This window comes from Pinus tabuliformis, chromosome X (genome assembly GCF_031772625.1).
Source record: "Pinus tabuliformis cultivar Carrire ecotype Pingquan chromosome X, CPIR1, whole genome shotgun sequence".
Taxonomy (NCBI): domain Eukaryota; kingdom Viridiplantae; phylum Streptophyta; class Pinopsida; order Pinales; family Pinaceae; genus Pinus; species Pinus tabuliformis.
In genome coordinates, this window is record NC_142308.1 from 1,683,915,880 (window position 1) to 1,683,932,586 (window position 16,707).

Genomic DNA, 16,707 nt, shown 5'->3' on the forward strand with positions numbered 1-16,707 from the left:
ACCACTGTGAATGTAATATCATCAGCCATTAAAGCCTTGGTCGTGTTTGCACCATCACCTCCACTTTTCCATTGGCCGATCGTTCACCTCCATATGTTTGTTTACCCATTTTGAGGAACAGTTGCGAAGAGTGATTTCACCTAGCCATCCTTGTGACACTGCCGTGATTGGAAAATTCCAACCTGTACCTGGAATCAGCTGCTAACCCTGTTTATCACTCGTTCCTCAAAAGACGAGTCTTCTTTAAGCTCTTTTCATCTGACTCGTAAAATATGAAAAGATTGCCGAGTTTTGGCCTTCCAGCTCGTTAAAGCAACCGGAAGAGCTATCCCTCCTCTAGATTTTAATATTTTTGGACCTGAGGGATTATTGCACAAAAAGATCGAACGCTTGTTTTGTTCGGCTCGTTAAAACTATCGAAAACTCATCCCTTCTGTATTGTTTTATACTTTTTCGGACTAAAGGGATTAGATGACGAAAAAGGACTTGTGGAGTTAACTTTATGTACCTTTTCAGACTCTCTAAAAATGAAAAGGACCGAGTTATCCTTGTCGTTAGACTCGTTAAAATCATTAAATAGCGACAAACTTGTCTTTAGACGAGAACGAGTTTCACTATCGCTAGGCTCGTTAAAACATAGCGATGGGCTTGCCCGAAGGGCGGGTTATAGAACAAGCATATGTTATCCTCCTCAAGCTTGACAAAAATAAAGAGGCACTGGTCAGCAATGACTGGGGAAAAATTGGGAGAAACTCAAGAAAACTTTGATGGTAGCAAGTCGCTCTTGAACATGACACTTTTCCTCCGTACTGTTAGCTACCTATATCAATAGGTTTCATATTTCATGGTTGGTTTCAAAGGTCCAAATATGCTCTGCTTTGATGATGCAAAGATCCCATATTTTTCATAAGGAGAAAAGGTATGTATATATCTTGATAAGGATTCAATTTTGATGGATGGTCCAACAGCCTAATCTGGACCATGTCATGTTTTAAATTTTCAGTTGTAGAATAGAGAAAGAAGTCTGTCCAAACAGTTTAATCTTGGCAGACAACTAGCTTAGGTAGAGAAGAAAAGGTTCCCAACAGCTTAATCTGGGACCTTGGAAGAAATAAGGGTAGAATTTGATAGAGAAATCAAAGGAAAAAAGCCAGAAAAAGAAAAGGCACACAAAGGGTCTGCAAGTTCAAGTGCACCCTCCAAGGAGAAATAAAAAATGCTAGGTAAGTAGCTGGGTAAGTAGTTGGGGTTGCAGAAAGGTTATCTTTACCATTGCAGATATGTTAACTGTGTTTACTAGAAGTAAAGTCAATCAGTTGACAAGGTGTTCTTCTTCATCAAGTTACGGCAAGGAGCATGACTAACCTCCCTCCTTCCCCTTTCCGTTTCATTACTAACATCCCCTCAGCAGCTGAGATTCATGGAAGAATTATGGTTTTATGGTGGTTCTTAATCTTTTTAGAAGCCACATTTCTTGTCTAAAAATCTTTTCATTTTGATCTACTCCCTAAACTAAGTGAGTTTCAAGCAAACTTAGTGTTTTTTCCCTCACTTACCCTCCTCATCCATATTAACCTCTAATTCTATTATGTAACTCCCCTATTTTCACCTTTCCCCTACTAATGATAACACCATGGTGTATAAACCCCAAATCTTATATAAATACCCACCCCCTTGGCATTATAGCCAATAAGTCCTATGTTAGGGATCAAATGACATCTGGTCATTTTGATAAGCCTAAGCCAAACCCTCTTTCCCCTTTTTAAAATCCATTTTCTCACTTTTGGCCCCCATTTACACATAAAAACCTATAAAACCTTGTTTCTACCTTTACCCGCTCAAAATTGTTAAAAATACATCAAAACCCACTTGTTCCCCCTTACCCAAAGTTCAAAGATCGGGCGCATAGTCACAAAAATTCCACGAAAACCCATAAGTCCAATGTTCTCTGCTCATGCACATATGCCGAGAATAATCATTAAATAATCCCCGCCCCCCACCATATGCGTTGACTATTTCGTCCTTCCGACAGCCGTCCGATGAAAAGATTGAAGATCCAACGGCTCTATTCGCAGCGGAGTTGTTCCGACGTCCGCTGTTTACCCGCCTTATTCCCTGGTCACATCAGTTCCCCGACAGTCGTCCGATCAGACTCCCCAGATCTGACGACCATCGTTGCATCGGAGCGGATCTCCCGTCCGAAAGTTATCTTCCGATGGCCGTATTTTGGTTACGTCACGCGGCAGCCACGCGTCCCCGCCACAGCCCGTCGGAGGTACACCTGACACATACCTCCCCCGTACCGTAAGCGGTGCGATATGAAACCACTGACGGTTTCCGGTTTCCCTCATCCCACCTGTATTACGTCAGCTCCCCGTCACCTCACGTCACTGCCACCGATGCCGTCACGTCATCCTTTGCGCTCAACCATTGGCCGATCTGTCATGCCACTTCATCATCCCCCTGGACCAATCAGAGCCCGCCACCTGGCCTGATGACGTCTTGCTGACGTCATCCGACCCTGACCCCACCTATGACGTCATGCTGACGTCAGCAAAAAAGCGCGCCAATATTACCAAAATTCCATATTTAGGCCAAAATTTCACGTTTTTTCTACTTTTGGTAAAAAGCTCTACTGTTATTTCTGCATGTGGCTCACGTCCAGACCAGCACCAGCTTGCTAAAGGGATTCCGAGACCGCCAGAGCCTCCAGCACTTGCGCATTTCCCATTCTTGCCGACGAATTCACCAGGTATTCTCGATAATCATCCCAGAAGTCTGTTTTATCCGTAATTCCGAGAGTAATCTGTGGACACACCTGAAAACTCGGCTTTCGCCATTAAAGTACACTGTAACCAGCACTTATACCCAGCCAGTGCATCCATTTCACTCCTATAAGGCCACATTGGACAAATTGAACTGAAATCTGTAGATAGTTCGCGCAGTCGTGAACCAGCTACCTTCAGTAACCAAATTCACCACAGAAGACACTCTGCTCGGTCCTGCTACTGGTTTATTGGCTCAGAGCAGTATTTCAATTGCTGCAACCTTCCCATTCACTCTCTGTCCTCTACAATTCACATCTTTCATTGAAGAAAACCTGATTGTGTTGCTCTGCATAGCAACTCTACCCACAATCCTAGAAAAACCATGGACCCATCAGTCCCTCCTGTAGTACTAAATGTTCAGCCTCTGAATGCCCCTCAAAGGGACTTGAAATGGCAAGCCTTGGCAGATATGGATTACCAAATTACAGAAGAAAAGCTTATGAGTAGCAGATTCCACATTCATCTGTTGAATGAGTTGAAAGCCAAGCATGAAAATGGGACAGATATATTGGGCTTATGGGACTCTTTCCTCCCTATTTTTAAGCTCCCTCAGGTCAACCAGTTCCCTGAACTAATCCACCTCTGTGCTGAACAATATGATGTTTCTCAGAGAGCTGTTGTTGATCCATCTGGTTCAGTACTTTTCTATGTTACCCCTCAAGCTATCAGAGACATGCTTTGCTTCAACCCTCAGAAGAAGTTGGTTCCTTTATCACTGGTAAACCTGATAAAACAAGGGGATAAACTCACAGATGCTCAAATTGTCAAATTTAATCAATTATACATCAAAACTAACATTGTGATGGGCCCTCCAATTCTTCATGTATACCTCAATGAGCTGGGCAGAGACCTTGCAGATATGATTTCTCCCATCTTGGGATATAGTTCAATTGAGCATATTGATGCAACTGTGCTGGTAATGATGCTTATGTTTTCTCCTGGAAAGTCACCAATCTGCTATGACTATGCCACCTACATATCAGACAAGATTCATGAGCAATTGATGAATTTGAGGAGAGATAGGATGTTCAGATACACCTCCTACATCTACCATTTGATCTTGTACCATCAACATGAGAAATTTCACTTTTCAATCAAAAGAATGGATGCCCAAGGCAATCCCAGATCAGTGGTCTACTGGTCCTCTGTCTTCCACTCTACACCTGATTCTCCATACACTTATTGTGAATTCATGGATCTGTTCATCCATCCAACTATGGCAATGCTGATGAGCTCACCTCCTCCGAGACTCACTGATGACATGCAGAGAATTCTTCAGCTGTCTAAATCTTACAGCATCGGGGATTGGTACTTCTACCAACATCACACTGTCATCAGGATATATGGGTGTGATCTACCTCCTTTCAAACTACCTAAGTATGTGCCTATGAGGCTATTTGCCCTAGAGTATTTTAGGCAATTTGGCAGAGTTGATGTGCTTCACTTTTCAGGAAAAGGCAAAAAGGCACAGTTAAAAGTGAAAAGCCAACTTGGCCATCTCATCTATAACGAGAGGGAGCAAGGATGGAGGGAAGCAGAGAGAATGCTTGAGGCCCTTGGCCTGCAAACCAGTTTCATATGGGTACCCTATGACCCTAATCATTTCATATCCATGAGGAGGCTCAGATATAAATTATCTGCCTATGATCATCATAGTATCCCTCACATTGAAAAATATGCAAACCAAGACAAATGGAGGAGAGGGACCTTAGAAGAGCCCTTGTCACAAGAAGAGCTGAACAAGAGGGCACTAAGGAATCTAAAGAAGTTGGCTGACCTTGAGCTTTGTTCACAGGTATTCACACTTCCAAGCACACAAACGGGAGCAGCTGAATCCTCCTCAACTGCCCAACAGCAAACTACAAAAGCTGTTGAAAACATCTCAGAGAAGGGAAAAGAAAAGGAAATGGAGATAGAGCCACAGCAACTAGATAAAGAACAGCGGCAAGCAGAGCAGCAACAGCATCAACAACAGCAGGAAAGGCAGCATGAAGAAGGTCAACCTGACAGACAACAGCCCTTGCAGCAGGAAAGAGTGGTGGGTACCCCAACTTCCACTGAGCAACAGGCTCAGAACATAGTGCCTCCTAGGCCAGAAATCACCACTGATGCCTCGGTCCTCCAAACTCCACAGAAGGAGGACTTAAGCAGAAAAAGGGATAGAGAAACTCCTCTCACTTCATCTATCAACCAGGGAGAGAAGAGACAAAGATTAAATGACTTTTCTGAGGATGATGCAGCAATAAGACAAGCATTGGGCATGGGCCCACCCAGCAGAGAAGCTTCAGCAAGTTCCTTCCAGCAGGAACAGGACAGGACTATGGGAGGGGAGGTCAGCTCCTCCAGCCAGCAAAAAGAAGGACAAGTAAGCATCAAACAGCAATTCATAGACATCAAAAGGAGGAGTGATCCTATCAAAATACAGCTGTACAATCACCTGCTAAACATGGCTCCTACCAATCAACAAAGACTTATGTCTGCCTTTGATGTAGGTGAGGGCAAAATGATTATGAGTCATTTTATGCCCACAGCACTGCATCCCCAATCTGCCTCAGATTACCTCAGAACCAACCTGGAAGTCATGGCCAAAGACATACACCCAATGGACAAAATTGAACTGCATAAACAGACTGGTGAGATGGTGTATGCCTCCTTGGCAGATGAAACATTAGAAAATTACAAACTAAAGAGCAGCCTCAATGCCACAGCCTCTCAACTGGAATTGGAGAAGGCATCATCCCAGACGAAGGACAACAGAATAAGGTCCCTGGAAGACATAATCGTTGAAATTGGGCATGATCCCAAAACTATTTCAGGGATACAGGAAATCTTGAAGTTGAGGGATGCTGACATGGCTGCCATGAGGAAGAAAATCAAACTCCCAGCCACCATGCACCCTCAGACAGATGAGGTAGCCCAACAAAGGCAGGAGAAAGATACCACAGATTTGTTGATCTCCATTTATAAAGAGCTTGTTCAAGCACAAGAGAAATTAGGAGAATCAGAGGCTGCAAAGGCAGCATTGCAAGCAGCATTAAAACAAAGAGAAGAGGGTCAGACCTCTCAGCCTCCTCCTCAAATCATAAATCTTGAGGAAACTGCTCCTATCACTGCTCCTCCTCCTCAACAGACTGAACAGACAGCAACATCTACTTCAGCAGTGCCAACAACTACAGAGCAGGCCCAAAGCCTGGATATGCAAAAGCTGAAGAATGAAATCCAAATCCTGGAAGCTCAAATGACAGAGTTAAATGAGACCAGGGATAAGTTGGCCAAGGTAAATGACAGACATGATAAATCAAAGAGAGAAGTGGCAGAAAAGGGCAGGGAAATCAAAGCCCTCAAAGACAAGATCAAAGAGCTAGAGAATGAGCTCAAGTTAGACAAGGTGGTGGCTGAGCTTAAAATAGTGCTGTGGGCTAACATTGGTCAATCTATCAATGAGCAATGGCCATATATTGAGACAATCCATGAGCAGTTAGAGCTCATCCCAAAGGCACAGAAGGAGATTTACAGATCAAGAGCTTCATTGGGCAATATGCCTGAAGTGGCCACCAGAATGATCAATGTACTTAACCATAGAACAAGTTCTCAGTTGGCTACCATGGGAATTACAAACAGAACTGAGACTATCCAAATGGTTAAAAGGGTTCTCACACTGAGAAACTTAGTGCAGACATTGGAGAGAAGAACCCAGGATATGCAGACTGAGGTGAACAAGTTTTTGGAAAAGTTTCAAGTGTTAGAAAGCAGAGGACTCCCTGGCTTACTGAACAGCGCAGGGAGATTGTTCACACATGACCAGTATGCTAAAAGGGTCAATACATTTGCCACTAGCCAGATCAGTGATAAGCCCAGCACCTCAGAGGAAACAGGGCCAGCCACAGGACAGTCTCTTTACAACAGAGTCGAAAATCTGTTTTTTATAATGAATGAGATCAATCACCTGTTTGGGGTGGCTCCCAATTTCTTCAAGTACACAGAGGCAGAGGAGACAATGGATGCTATTCTCAGGCATCAACTCCCTACGCAAGAATGGTGGACAAACGCAATACAGAAGATTTTGTAAACAGGGAGTCACTTAACAATTTTGTTTCTTAAAAATATCAGTTGTCATGCAAAGCAAAGTTTAACAAAATCAGCATGCACGACGGATTAAAGCTGAGCCAACTCAGCAGATGGATCGGCCAACAAAGCAGAGATAGAAGACTACAGCTGGCAGGGCCGAGAAAATACAGCGCAGCAAGAAATAAAGGCGCATTTATCAGCATTAAAGCTAAGCGTTGCAACCGACTCAATGACCTCCAAAGGTCAAAATTATCCTCTGACAAACATAAAGAGCATTTATGCTGCATTCAAAGTTGCAATAACTTCTTTTCCTACTTTCTGTACGCATTTATGAAGATATTTTCTCTCTCAGATGACTCAATACCTGAGATATTTTGTATAAACGTTGCTATAAAGCCCCCTTCGCATGAGCTTGCAAGGGTTGTTGTTGATTTCTCCTAAAGAAATTCTTATGCTGTAATCCTTTCAGAAGTTTAATAAAGAAAGTGATGGAATTTCTTGGATTTCTGAAGTGTTGGATGCGTTCTGGTGTCTGTTGATAACTGCTGGATTCCTGTGTATTTCACCATACAATAAGTCTCTGTAACTCTCTCTGTCAACTAGTTGTTTTGTTAAAATCCATATATGTTATCTGATTTTCAATACTAAGCAACAAGGAAAAAGAATAACTTTCAGGATTTATTCACTGAGTACCCTGAGTTCAATCTGTGTTGTTTATGAATGTTTTCTTCAGCTGTAATCTAGATAAGTGTAATTCTTAATTGCTGCACTTTCAGAATACACCTTTCACAGTGGCCTTTGTCACAGGAATTCAAGTTTTGCTCCTGTGCAGTGTGTTTCACTTTCACCTCACCAACTTAATAGAAAATTCTTAATTGCTTTCTGTTGGTTAACATACATCACCATTTAAGCTAAATTTGTTGTTTAAAATACACAATAGGCCCTGCAGTTTGAACACCACCAATCCAGCGTATCAAATCATCTCACAACTCCAGACTCCATTGCCCAATGGTATTTCACTATCTAAACACTATATCATAAGACCTGAAAGAAATCCTTCAACCAAAAACATAAACCAAAACCTGAGCATAATAGCTAGCCTAAAAACACCATCATAACAGAGACAAATCATAAAGAGAGAGCCCTCTCTGATCACAGTTTGGCTAGAAGCTGTGATCCAAAGATTGGTTAGTGGTTACCCCGGCCGTATTCCCTTGGGAGTCATAGGGAACAACCTGGGTGTTAACACGTACCACAATCGGGTTGGGTTGTTTCATTCACCGGTCACATCCATGGTCTCGCCATACCATCCATATTTGGGGTAATGCTACCGATCCATCGCATCAGTGTCCCATATGTTCAAGAGAAGTCGTTCAGAAAAGTCAACCGTGTCCCATCCATTGTCGTACATTATCCTTCATCCTTTCATGACCGCCACCCTGAATCAGATGTCACAGATCGTTTTCACCTCCATTAAAATCATTAGCTCCGTTCCATGTCACTGATGTGGGATTCATTAAGGCCCTCCTTTGATAGATCGCTTCTTGTCGACATCAGCTCATTATCCAAGAAGTTGATCTAGGAACAACCCCTTCAGTATTTTGAAGCTTGCATGCCTCAATGGCAAGTTTCTCACTTCCGGCGACAGGTATACATCAATGACCTTCGACCGAAAGATTTTGCGTGGTGTTCGACGCCAAGTCCTCTATTCACACCACGTGAATTTTACTGCAGTACCTTGAGGGTCATCATCATTATCGGTGATTCCTCTCGCGCTTGTTAACGGTTTACCTCATTGACCGGTAATCAAGCGATTTCTTTCCATGTTCGACTTCAGAACATTTCTCGCATGGATCGACTTGTACTTAGAGTGAAGATCGAACGAGTTTGAAGACCCCGGATCTAGTTTCATCCATCCGGGCTGCGATATATATTCAGGAAAGATAAAGACATTGACATGTACATCATTGCAGCAGATGATCATCCTACCCCAAAGGATGATAATTTAATCAAAATTATCAGTCTACCATCAGACGATTGTCTGTTCTATGTACAGAAAAATGAATTTATAAAGCTGAGCATGGGAATACCCGCCTCAGCTAGATCATGAAAGCAGTATGAAAAATAATGTATTGCATTGTATCTTATTACAGGTCTCCTCCCAGCATTGGATGAACTTCGGATCCCTTGATAAAGCATTTCACCCGATAAACGGCCTCATACTTTAGGGGGCAACTGTTATAGACATTTTTGTGCCTTACAGCATTGAGCATGAAATGTCCACAATCTAAAGGATCCAAAGTCCCTAAACATGTTGTTCCTACCCCTAGAGGAACAAGGCTAACAAACCACAACAATTCACAGAAGTTCTCCACCAGAAATTGCTAAAAAACAAGTCAATTCAGTGGCTACACTATCTGTTTGCGTTGAATGTCAAAGCCAACACTGGCTACCTGCACTGAATTTCAAAGGCAACACTGGCTACCTGCGCTGAGCGAGAGTGGACATGTGGCAAGTTCATTTCTCAAGGTGTCAAAACCCAGGAAGCTTCCAAAATGACACTTGCCTCAGGGAATTCGACTGGTGATGAGTAAGAGGTTCCAAATCTCCAAGTGGAAGCAAGAACCTCCAAGTGGAATCAAGAACTGACAGAGGGAGAGGACACTAGTCAGATTTCAAGCTGACTCATCTCCTCTCTCCAAACATCTATATATGGATCTCTCCTCCATGAGATCTAAAGGCTGGAATTTTGTTATTGCAAAGAATTGTTGTTGGTTTGAGATTGGAATCATTGGGTGCTTAATGCTTTGAAGGGGGTGAAGATAGGAATTCCATTTGCTGGGAAGGAGATGCTGGATTGGAGCCCTCTGGGTTGTATCTCTTCCTGAACCTTGTTATTCATCAATAAAGCTATCTTGGTTTCTCCTATATACTGATGTATTTTTGATGTATGATCGCATTAGTATGTTTAGTTTATTTCTAATCCTGAACTAGTTATGAATATGAATCCATGTCTTGTGTAGTGTTCTCTTCTTGTAATCTTGCAGAAACCTCTTGAAGCTGGGCAAGCGAGAAGGCAAGTAGCTGGGAACTCTCCAAGAGAAGAGAAGCCGGATCGAGGGACAAACAGAAGACACCGGTTAGTCCACCCATCTCTCTCTTCATTCTTAATTCATAAAGGAAGAACACTAGAATAGTTGTCTCTGTTTGTTGCTAAGGCACTGTCACACCTTAGGTGGATAGGATCGTCCTGCATAGGCATTTTTCCCCACAACACTACCCCTAGTCGACCTTGGGAATCCATCTCCTTGGACTACATGTCAGACATTCCTTCCACTAAGCATGGAAATGACTGTGTTTTTTGGTCTTCGATAGGTTCTCAAAGATGGCCATTATGACGGCCTGCAAGAAGAATATCACAGCAAAAGCCACTGCTAAACTCTTCTTTGAACGAGTGTGGGTACACTTTGGGATCCCACAGTCTATCATCTCAGATCGGGACAACAGGTTCCTCAGTACATTTTGGTCCAGTCTCTGGTCGATGTTGGACACCAAACTCACTAAGTCCACAGCCTTCCATCCTCAAACTGATGGCTAGACAAAGGTTGTCAACAGGATGATCGTACACATTCTGCGCATGTACAACTCAAAGCATCCACGCACATGGGACGAGAGCCTCCCCTATGTTCAGCACAGCTACAACCGGGCTCTCCACAGCTCGACTGGCCACGGCCCTTTTCAGGTGGGCTTGGGATTCCAGCCACTATGTCCCATCAATGTGGCCATGCCATTTGCAGCTACCCACGTAGATTCTGATCATGTCCAGTCCGAAATAGATAAGGCAAATAACTTCATTGAGCACATCCAAAATATTCACCAACAGGTCCATGACATTCTGGAGAAATCAAATGCTAAGTACAAGCAGCGACATGATGAACATCGGGTGCCACACAAGTTTCAGGTGGGTGACAAAGTCTGGTTGCATTTGCAAAAGGAATTCCTTACCGAAGCCTATCGGAAACTCAGACCACTCCGATATGGTCCCTACACCATTAACAAGGTTGTGGGAAACAATACATTTGAGCTCAACATTCCCCCATTCCTTGGCCTGCACCCAGTGTTCAATGTGGACCGCCTTCGGCCATACTTTCCACCATTACTAAACACGTTCGACATTGCAGAACAACTCACACCCACAGAGTTAAATCCAGATTGCATGGAACAAGCTGCAACTGATTGGATCATGGACACACAGATCAAGCACACTCACCAGCAGAATATCCAACTGTATCGAGTTGTCAAAGCAGGCCAACTCCTTCACCAGGGCAAGTGGCTCACTAGGGACCAAGTTCAGCAGAAGTTCCCTCATCTCATGGAGGAACTCAACGCAATGGGGACCATTGCTTCCTAAGGGGGGAGGAATGATCCAGGTGGATATTGGTGACCACCCGCTAATTCCACTTGGATCCCCACCAGTGCTTCTTTCAGTTTGTCAGTTTCCTTAATTATAGCATAGTTTACTATTTTTAGCAGTTTTTCGGCTCCTAAACTTCCGGAGCCGTTTTGAGGCCCTAAATGACGTTTTTTGGGAAATCTTCCACCAGAGATTTTCTGTCAAAAATCGTCTTTTTTGTCGTATTCCTCGGAGAGATCTTTCCAATGGGCTATCATGCGCATCAAATGGAGATAATATGACCAATTCGCGACCCCGGGAAGTTGGTTGTCCAACTCACCCCAACAGGGCCCACAAACCCTTGGTGTTACATCTCCTCAGGTTAGGGTTTTGGTTATTTAGGGTTTACTCTTATTTTTCAATAATAAAAAGGCCCTTGAGCCTCATTGTGAGACAGTTCAGAGGAATGTAGCCACCACATCTCTTCTCAGAGATAAGCTACCATCGCCCTAGCTGATTTATTTCCATACTATTTGTAAGCATATTTCAGTGTTTTACATTAATGAAATGAAGTATTATTTCCACTGCATATCTGTGTTTATGGTTATCTCTATAATTTGTTGCATTCTTGTTTAAGTTCGGATCATCCGAGTATGAAATAATTCTTGTGAGTCTATAAATAACCTACGAAATAACTCAATTCAACCAATTAACCCAATCCTAGAGTAGGAAATCATCATTACTAAATGCAGAAATAGGAAAAACAAGAACAAGAGATGCATGTGAATAAGAAGTGAAAAGAACAAAAGTAAATTATAAAAAAGGGCTCTAAATCTCCTGGGATGGCCAAGCCCAAGGAGACTCAGAGCGTTATGAAGGAGAACAAGCTTTAGAAGTTAAAAATAGCACCAAACTTCATTATTTGAATCAATCCAAGTACATCCCTACTAGAAATGAAAGTGGAGTTGCAAAAATACAAGTTTTCTCCACAAGAAGACTAAGAAAATACATGCATCTAGAGGAAAATTTGAATTGGTACTTATAAAAATGATGAGGAAGCATTCTCATTGAAAGGAGGAAGCTTTCCCCTCCAAAATCCCTCAAATAGTGGATTTGGTTCCCAACACTAGGAATCTGCATTAAATGACAGGGAACACATTCCTAGATTTTCTCAATCACTGGAGCTCTAGAATTTATGCAATAATTTCATAATATCCTGTTGATTTATTATCCAATCTTAATCCTCCTGTAGTAGGGATCAAGTCCTTAAATCATCACCTCCTCCAAATGTTCATAATCTGCCAAATATTCTCACAATATTCTACAAAAATAAGTAATATTATGCACAAATACGCAATTGTCTATAAACCTTTCTAATGAACATATTAAAGTTAAAAATATGTCATCTAATGCAAAAAGAGAGGTTTAATGTGTTGAAGGATGGTCAGATGGATCTTAATTTATGTCTAATTTAGAGGCCAATCACCAGTAATGAATCAACATTTCCAATAATTGAGTTTAAGCTCTCATATTGGGCATCATGAAGAATTTGAGAAATCCACAGTTTTTTAATCCATCCAACGATTCTTGATCATCCAAAACCTCATTATCCACATCAGTGTGCTCTCTCTCCCTCCAAATGATCAACATCCTAAAAAATTAAGGGATTTCATCCATTAGAATTTGTTTTTTAAATCTTACTATTTGCAAATTTTGTAAAGTGTAGTCACATATGCGACTTTGCTTTCATGAACTCATATATAGGGGTTTCTATACGTGGCTCTAAAATACTAGACCTGTGTACATGCAGAGAAATTTTGAAAATTAAAAAATTATCTCAAAATTTTGATCTAATCTATGAAATTTTCAATCAAATGAATGAGTTTGAGGCCATGAATTACCTGGATCTTGTGTTCATCAAATTCATTGGTGGAATTGGTTGGATCAGGTTTGCACAAATTTGCTCCAAAATCCCTCTTCTCAACACTTGGATGGTGAAAATGAAATTGGGTGTGTCTAAAACTCTATTTTATAGTCAAAATTTAAAACCCACTTTTCAAAAGTTCATTTTTTAACTTTATTATTTTATTTTATGAACTTTTGACCTTTGCTTGGAGTGTTGGGAAAGGTTCTTTTCACGGTGACAAAGACTTTTTATCACTTGGTGATATTTTTTTTGTTGCTTCGACTCCGCGATCACTGGCCTATCATGGTAGGTATCATATTATAAACTAGCATATAAGTTAAGACATATCACTTTTCCATTGCATTATGCATCTTAACCTCATTTTTTGATATTTAACCATAGGGTCAACCCCATTATGTTGTGATTTTTTAACCTCTTTCACTCCTCGTCTTATAAAATCGTAACATAGTGGTAGAGCCTTTCCTTCCATGGGATTCCTAGTTAGAACCTCGCTAGCATATGTTACCCATAATGCAAATATTGAGTAGGCTTAGGAGTCCTCTTTAGTCCCACCATGACTATGCATTGAAGCCTCATTCTTCTTCTTCTTCACTATTATTCTAGTTGTATACCCTAAAATTTCCCATGTGTTGAGTTGTATTATTGTATAGCATATTGACCACTTGCACCTCTTTTGGTATTAAGCTAGCTTCATTTAGACTCGTGTATAAGGCACTTTTGATCTTGAATTTTTTTCAAGTTTGAACAATGCATTCAATAGCCTTTACAACTTGATACCTGTTTTCCTTAGAGGGAACATCCCCTCAGTGTCAATGACCAACATCTGTAACCTTGCATTGAGCATAGGAATGTTCCAGTCCCGGAACTAGTGTACTTTCCCTTGAAACTTGTTCTCAAAATTTTACGACATGCATTATTTTATTATTTTTCAGGCTTTAAATATGAAAATGAAAAACAAACAAAAATATTCCAAAAAAAAAGTGGGAACGGGACAATTTCTTCATCATTTTATGGCAGCAAGAGTCAGTTTTGTTTCCCTTGAATAAAGAACTTAAAATGAGTCTTTCCATCGGGATAGAACTTACTTTGAATTTACGGAAGCCATAAACTTGTTCTTGAGTCATCCCACCACTGGTTGGTTATCTCTTCCAATCATATGTAGAGTTTGTTAATGCCTCCTGCATTGCAAACTTATACAAAGTTAGTTTATGCCGCCATAAAGTCACATCAAATCGTGATCTTTTTTCAGGGGAAGTAAACTTGTTGTCAACCATTTTGGAGTGTCTCTTGACTCATTTCTATCAAGCACACCCATGCTAGTTAAGAAGGTCCCCATTGACTTCTTACTAGCAGGTTTGCTCTTATTAACACCAAAAAATTGTTGTAAGAGTAGACCTAGAGTTTCATCCTGACCCTATTTACATCATTGACAAGTGACCTTGTGCTCAACATTGATCAACATTATGGGCTTTGACTGAGTGATTTCCCTTGTGTTCGACATCAGCTTACATTATCACACATTGAGATTCGTGCAGTACCTTGGTTTCCATTTTACCCTGTTGGTGGATTCCTCACCTCTGTGTCATATTTATTATTGGTTGGCTTAGAGGATTTATGTCGTGCACTAGCCACATCTTGTGTACACCGAAAATGTGCTTCAGAATGGTTACTTCATCTCTCTTCATCTAAGTTATTCCAAATTATTGACCTGTTGGTTACGCTCATGTTGGTTGACGTGGGATGCCTTAATTCTTTCCTTCTAGTGGATCTTTTCCCATCAACTCCAACTCATTCTCTGGGAACAAGGTCTAGAGTTATTTTTCATTACCTTAGGGTTTGCAGTCATCAGTGGAAGACTCCTTCACTATCGATAGTGAGAATACATCAATGTCTCCTGATTGATAGATTCTTTCAAGTGTTCGAATTCAACACATCTATTCACACTTGTTAGATTATACTACTGGGTACCTTGACACTGATTATCATTATTTGTGAGTTTTCTCATGTTTATTAATGATATACATCAATGATGGGTAATCAAACAATTTCTGACATGGTCGAATTCAACTCATTTATTCCCATAGTGTAGAAATATACCATCCACGGTCGGTGAATACCTCGGGCTATGTGAGCATCTTGGTTCAGTTGACAGATCCTTTAGTTTTTTTCTAGTGACACATCTCAGGTTTATATGTTGCAATCTTTCACAACAGCATCTTATATGTGGGACCCAAGTTTATGCAGTATCATTATTCCTATATGACTTGGTAATTTTATGAGGATCAATTATCTAGCATCATTAATTATACGGTCTTCTAACATCATTGATCATATATTCTTCTATATGTGGTATTGAGAGATAACTTCGTTGTGTTCTTTCACGACTATGATCTAATGATTCACTGTGTATTCTTTAGCTCCTTATGTACACTTATGTATACATTCTGGATCTGATTTATACTTGATCAACATACTTTATTTACTACTTCTAAGCATGGATATACTCGCCTCATACATGAGGCTTCTTTTTGATGCCTTCGACAAGCATTCGATGGGATGGAATCTGGTGATCTCCTCTCGGATTTTCAGATGACTCCTGTCTCTATACTTAATATATTTTAGTCATCATGTTCCCCTTCTAACCTCATATATTAGGGGGCATATGTTATAGCATCATTCAACACTCCTATAGACCTCTTTCTCTTTCATGGCCCAAGGCAGTCCCTTTCCCTATGCAGACTTCACTTTGTAAAAAAACAATATCTCAAATTCCATATACGACTCTGCCCATACTAAATCACATACATGCATAGATACCATAACATTATACCTATGTAAACCTCTCAAAATATGAAAAAATAAAATAAAATGTTATTTTTTGGGCGGGGTTTGTTAGTTCCAATCCTCGTAGCCTGTCACTAGGGATTAAAATGAGCTCTTACTATGTCTATTTTTTAGAGATGTTTTGCACATGAGTTTCAGTTAAAATCATATCCTAAGCATTTTCATCAGAATTAGCTCAAAAAAATATTTCCAACGGTATATCACACTCCCAAAACCAGCTCCCGGATCAGAAGATATGATCGAAATGAATTATTGATTCTTGGTTATGCATGTTTTGAGGTCATTTGCTGCACACAGGGACAAGTTTACTAAAAAATCAGTTTCTGAAGTAATGGACATGAATTTTATAAAAGTGAAAGAGGTTTTTGTCAATCACATACCAAATAACAAAAACCTCCTTCAGTTTATGCACAGGTGTTACTATGTGGGAGATATGTAGTGATATTTGAAGCCTACATTAAAACAAAACAATTTTGCATGTGTTTTACTGTTTTAGCCATTGTAGCGTGGCACCATTTTACAACATACGGAAAGCAATTTTAAGAAACCCAAGGAGGTTTTTGTACACCACGAGCCATATAACAAAATATCTTTCGATTTATTCAGGTGTCACGAATTGGAATATTTGACTAGATCTTAAAAACCTA